This window comes from Excalfactoria chinensis, chromosome 7 (genome assembly GCF_039878825.1).
Source record: "Excalfactoria chinensis isolate bCotChi1 chromosome 7, bCotChi1.hap2, whole genome shotgun sequence".
Taxonomy (NCBI): domain Eukaryota; kingdom Metazoa; phylum Chordata; class Aves; order Galliformes; family Phasianidae; genus Excalfactoria; species Excalfactoria chinensis.
In genome coordinates this window covers 2,752,242-2,758,516 of record NC_092831.1, presented here as the reverse complement: position 1 = coordinate 2,758,516, position 6,275 = coordinate 2,752,242, and the positions used below count along the sequence as shown (strand labels likewise).

General features: G+C 42.9%; 1 long non-coding RNA gene across 1 annotated transcript; it reads left to right on the top strand.

The window, feature by feature from the left end:
• Positions 1–2,465: 2,465 nt before the first annotated feature.
• LOC140255184 (uncharacterized) lies at positions 2,466–4,260 on the top strand. The gene is made up of 3 exons (XR_011904424.1): positions 2,466–2,817; positions 2,957–3,295; positions 3,836–4,260. It is a non-coding gene; the product is annotated as an uncharacterized lncRNA (long non-coding RNA).
• Positions 4,261–6,275: the final 2,015 nt, after the last annotated feature.

The window sequence follows — 6,275 nt, the reverse complement described above, 5'->3', positions numbered from 1 at the left end:
TATACCTAAAGCACACAAGCAATGAAATTGAAAGGTTTCTTTAGCAAGGAGAGGAAAAAAAAAACCTGTCACTGTTTTAAGCGAGAAAGCCAGATGACTTTTGGCAAAGCCTGCTTCTCAACACTAACAAAACAGCCCAAGAGCTTAATTATATGGAGGGGTGAATGTGCCTCAGGGATAAGTAAGAGCTAGTCCATCTCTTGGTCTGAATTCCAGCTGAGTCTGAATATGTTTTAAGAATTTGGGCTGTTTTTTTTTTACTATTTTTTTCCTCTCTCTCTCTCTTTTTCCTCCTGATTATGAAAAGGATTTTTTTGTGCAGTTGTATGTTTAGTGCTGGTAGAAGAAGCTGCAGACTCAGGTCTTTATTTGAAGGCTGGTCGTCACACAGGGAACTGTATGCAGAATCCATCAGCTCCTTGCCATGTTGCTCTTTGAGATCACTTCCCAGAGATGATGAAGATGTGTTAATCCAAATGAAGAGACGCAGCCAAGCTTGGAGCATCCTCTCTGCTCCTTCCCAAGGTAAGCCTGCAGCTGGAGTGGCCTCGTGCCTTCAGCCAGAGCCATTTTGAGGTGGGAACAGAAGAGAGCAGCCAAGGGTTCTCCTGCCCCAGCATGTGCCTGCTCCCCCCTTGCTTCCTCAGTAATTAGTGTCAGTGATGGTGTCTGATGCTATTACGGGAAGATTCTGCTGAGAACAGAGCTGAGCTCTCCATATGCACTTCCCAGGGGAGCTTTGGCACTTTGTCCTCTTCTCCCACTCCCACTGCGGCCACTACAGCAGCTTCCGGGACTCACAGCTGATGTGATGCTGTGCTTGAAACAAAGCTGCTGGAGGGTGTTTTGTACCTCAGGGGCCACATCCTGCACCTGGTACAGGCAAGGACCAAAGCAGTGGCAGAGACTGGCAGCCATGCCGAGATAATATGGTGAACAGCCTAAAGCGTTGGTGAAAGTGAGCAGTGCAGAAAGTAGAAGGGGACGAAAACTTTCAGATCTTCTTAACAGTCATGTCCTGCCCATTGTCCTTGATGGGACAGTAAAGTGAGGAAAGGGTAAAAGGGGAGATGAAGAATGAGATGAGTAATGTGAAAGTAGGAATGGATGAAGACAAGAGGCCGAAAGAAATTCATAGAGTGTGTTGCAGTAAGCAGTTCTTAACACAGACTGCAATGCCCTGTGCTAAAGCAAGGCTGTACAGTGATACAAGGAAACTGATATTTAGTACTGCAGGTATAGAACCTTCATATTTTGGATCTTGTGGTCATCGGGGTTGGTGAAGCGGGCTTGAGTGTGCAGTGTGGGGTAGAACAGGAGAAGGTGAAAAACCCAAGAGTCCAAAACAGCACAGTGTGGCTCAGGTCCTCAGTGGGTGGATAGGGATAGCTTAAGCTCTGTGCCCTGCACTGCTCAGGAGATGTCAGCCCAGGGTCCCTGCAGGACTAAAAGCCTTCAAGGCCACGCTTGGCTAAGCAAGCAGACATTTAAGGGTTTAACTGAAGTGGATCTGTAATCTTTCAGTATTTTATAATACAGTATGTTACAGGAGACCATAAATTAGAGCTTATAATACCCGATCCGCTCAGCTACTGACAGAATATCTAAGGTAATCTGACCTGCTTCACAGACCGTGAGAAAAATCCTCATGGAAAGTGAAAGAGATGAATTACAGAATTTTACAGAGAAGTGGGAGAATTTCTCTCGGCTCAGATCTTGGGTTAATTCCCATGTAAGGTGAAAGAATGTTTCACCACGTTTTGCTCAACTGAAGTTGGCAAGCTTTAATAGATGCAGCCCTGCAGGCTGAGGGATAAACTCTGCTCCCTTTCACTCACTTGAGCCATTTGCCCATGTGATCAACAATGTGGGTAATAATAAAGTGAAGGAAATAAGGGAAGAGATCTCCAAGAGAAAGCAAACGATGGGGCGAAATGCTGCAAAATGTCTGAAGAGGTGTTTTTTTCTCATTAGGAGGAAGGACACATCCCGGTGCTCTACCTCCACAACAAGGAAAGCATTTAAGCATTTCCTTTCTGCTCGGAGCTGTAGTTCTTCCCTATCTAGCTGATCTATAGAACGTACCTGTGATCGTTTCAAATGGAAGCGAGCTTTCTGTTTTCTGCTTTAAGTCTTTATGTTCGGGAAGCGTGTCTCCAGAGATGCTTCCTTCTCTCACCTCTTCCCATAAGAGTGAGAGGTGCCAGCAGCTCCTCTGCCACTTTCCTGACTATTTCCATTCCCCTCTAGGTACTTATGTTTCAGACTTGCTCTCTCAGTCAATTCCTGCAGGAACTAAAACGTGGGTCTTGGTCATGTTACGTTGGATACTGATCTCTGAGCCAGGTCAGATGCCTGCAGGCAGGAAAACATTTGGTTTTCTGCCATCATTTCTTTGTGTCACACCTTTACTGCAAGGTGTCCAAAGGAAATGAACTTTTCCAGAAAACCAGCCTGAAGAAAACCATTGGAGTTTCTCATTTGTAAGTAATGTCTGTGTGATCCAGGCCTTCTGTGAGGTTTCTAGACGAGGCGCTGGTAAGATGAATGGGGACCTTTGTGTTATCTGCGATAGGGCAGAAAGCAGACAGCTTCTGAAGTCTTCTGAGGAACTCAGATAGAAGACATTACACGAATCCAAAGCGTGCATTTTTTTAATGCCTCTTGTGATTTATTAGATAAATGTGTCATCTTTACCTCCTAACTTCTTTATCCTTGGTTTCTTTTCAAGAATTAACCAGGAGCTGATGAATTTATGGGAAATTTTCCAGTGCTGACCAGATCTGAGATCTTGATATCTCCGTGTACTTTCTCAAGGTACCAGTAGTCCCATTTCCTCAACCAGTAGTACACTCCTTCTTATTCTCAGTCATAATTGTGTTGAAACTGCCAAGTGTTCTTTCCACCTCTTTAATTTTGTTCTCAGAAGAAATCCTTCACTTCTTTGTATGCGCAGGCTGCCGTGGTCTGGATCTCATCTCGTCTTCTAGTAACATCTTCCAGATTTGTTTTAAACTGATTAGACGCTGCTGAAGAATCAGCTCTCTCCCCCGGACAGTACAAAGCGGAGTGCTGGCAGAGCTGGCTCTTGGCCATCAGCAACGCGGTGACGCAGCATCACATCACTTGACAGCCCCAATTTCATTTGGGGAGCTCTGAAACCTTCACATGGGCCGGAAAAATTAAAATGATACACAAGGTGACAGGAGGGTGCAATTAAAACAGAAGCGCCAGCTTGAGCAGAGAGAGACTTTAATTGGAGGTCTTCTATACGCTGGAACACGGACTCTAAAAGGTATTTCTGCCCTTCTAATGTGGCTGCATTTCTGCCTCTGAATTCTGATTCTGAAAAACAGAAAATGATGCTTTTTATTGGGCCAGTGAGAGAAATTACAGGGAATGAGCCGAGTGAATTTAAAATTCTCTCAGTAGGGTATGAAGGCAGGGAAATACTCGTCTCTCTGTAGCCCTGTAACTTCCAGTGCAGGTTAGACATAGGGACACTCATTCCCAGTACCCAAGCGTGGGGTTTCATGTAAGTGAGGATTGTGTGTGTTGTCACCACCTCGTTTCGCTGCTGGATGGATATCAGCCTCACTTTAAACATAAGGAGGAAATTCAGAACAAGGTCACCACATCAAATACTAATTCTGAAATTCATTTCTCCCTAAAGATTAATATAAAGCCCAAAATGTAATACACTGAAAATAAGCAAAGTTAGCTACAGCATTTGGGTCTTCCCATCGCAGTGTCCTAAGAGGTATCCTGTGGTTTGACACATAATTAATATGTTTATCTATCTTTGCTTTCTTTCATTCTTTGTTTTCAATAACAGCCATCACCATGATAGTCAAATATAAACATCCCATCCTGTTTCATAAAGAGCCTACAGTCCGTTTTATTGCAACACAGTTACTTTCCCAGATCCCGCAAGCGACAAGGCGTGATGCTTGAAAAAATCCTCTGAAATTTTCTCACCGTTTTTGCTTGAAGGAAGCTGCATTCTGTTTACAAACTTGGGAAAAGGGGCCTCTTTTGCCTACTTTGAGTGTCATGGGAACACACACTGAGCTCTGATCCAGAAGCGTTGCGTGGTGCTGCTGGGAGCTTCTCAGGGTCCTACAGTTTGCTCCCGAGGGTGTTTCAGGATGCGGTGTAAAGTTGCATGCCGCTTGCCATGTTCAAGGTCCCAGACATGTGGGGAATCAGGCTGGCTCCAGGATCAAAAGCTGATCATTTTTTGGATAAACATAGCTATGATTTTTGTTATTGACCCACATTAATATGTCCTCATTACTCTAAGTTATTCCATTTTCAACTTACAGTATGTTCATGGATTATCTGAAGTAATTATTGGCTTTAGCTTATGTTATCTGTGACTCACTTTTTATAGACTTGACTGGACAGGTAATTTCCACAGTGCTGTTTTTGGCTCCTTAACTGGATCCCGTCCAAGTTTACAAAGTGCTTCCACAGAGATAATGGAGAACATTCCAGCCTCCTGTGAAATGTCAGCTCTGCCCAGTGCGAGATGTGCAGCGCTAACCTGGTTAAAGCTGCTGGGCTCTGTAATTTCTTTCTTGGAAGTACCAAACACCCTAAAGACACCAAGTCAAATCTGCCAAAAGCAGGAGGGAAAAAGCAAATGGGAGACTCGGAGCAAGAGAGAAAAGCAAATGTAATGCTATTACTTTACACCAAAGAACTGCAAGTTCATTGATGTCCATAATAAACTTTCAGTAGAAAAGTATTACATATTTTTGAAGGCGTGTGTAAATCCAGCATTGAAAAAAAAAAAAAAAAAGAAGTTACTGTTATCTGGGTTTAATCAGCTGAGAAAAGCATGATGATAAATAAGATTTAGTGGAAGCATAAATTGAAAATGGTGAATAATACCTTTAGAAAGGGAGCCTACTGGAATACGTATGTCTCTATGTCTCTGAGGTATTTGATTTGGAATATATAATCATCTCCTTTGAGGATATTTATGAAAGTTATTTCTGAATCTTCAGAGGTTTCTCTGCTTTTCATTATCTATTTTTCTTAACAAGGGCCAGAACTGTATGCCTGATTTTCTGTGATATATTCACTTGGGAGGTTTTCTTGTACTGGCCAAGGACACATCATTTACAAGAAGGTCCTGTCAAGCATCCAAATGTCTCTGCTGAAGCTTCCATCCTAGATGACCCCACAGAATGTGAGAAAACCTTCTTTTAGGGGAATGGCATCTTCTGGCCAAAGCTGTGTCCAGAAAGTCTGCTGTACTTAACTCACAGTTGAAATGCCCAATGCAAATGAATGGTAGAGGTAGGGATGGTTTATGTGTGCTTTCTCAAGAAAGAAAACTCCAACCCTTGGGATGATACTTTCCTCGTGCATGAATACCTTCATTGCAATTTGGATTTCTGAGAAGGTCATTTGGACTTTTGGGCCCTGTGTTGTGGAGAAATCTGAAGAATTCGGGTCATCTTCCTCTCTCTCGACTTAAAAATAACTTCTGTTAATGCAATTTGGAAAGCATATTTCTTTGAATATGATCTTCCATTTGCAGAGGGGGCAAAGTTGACAGTTTTGGGTGGATACCATGTGAAAGCTAGCGGTTCCATCAGAGTTTTGTTTTGAAATTGTTGGATTTGCTCAAGCTCCAAAAGTCAAAGTGAAACTCGGGGGATGTGAACCCGCTTGAATCAAAACCAGAAAAGCGATGCGCCAGATCTCCCATGAACCAAAACCACCGGGTTCTCACAGTTCTCATCCAAACAAAAATGCACTAACATAAATCAAATACCGAACCAAATATCCTCTTCTGCTCTGTCTGGCTTTCATGGAAATGGCACGGAATATTAAAAAGGTCCGCTTGGTTTTGCAGCAGCAACTACCAAAATATCGTGAGATCATTTGATAACTGGCAGTTCATATCCTGATCTATTCTCTTTAGTCAGCAATCCAATCGTTTTTGACCAACACTGCCTTGGCGTGCACAGCACAACTATCCCATAACATCTTCCTCGACTGTACAGTTTCACTGGGCAGACTCTGCACAATTCACAGTCCTTCTCTTTCTCATTCTTGCTCAGAGAGCCAAGAAAGGAGCTGGAGCTGCAAGCAGATGAAAAATCCAAGCAGTACGATCAGTAAGGAAGCAGAACACTTAGCTGCTATAGGACAAGCTGGAGTACTGAGAAAATATTTAATGCTCATTTTCCCCATGATTTTCCTTGTTTGAGACCACACTATGACTCTGAAATGAGAGAATTAATTAAAAAAAAAAAAAG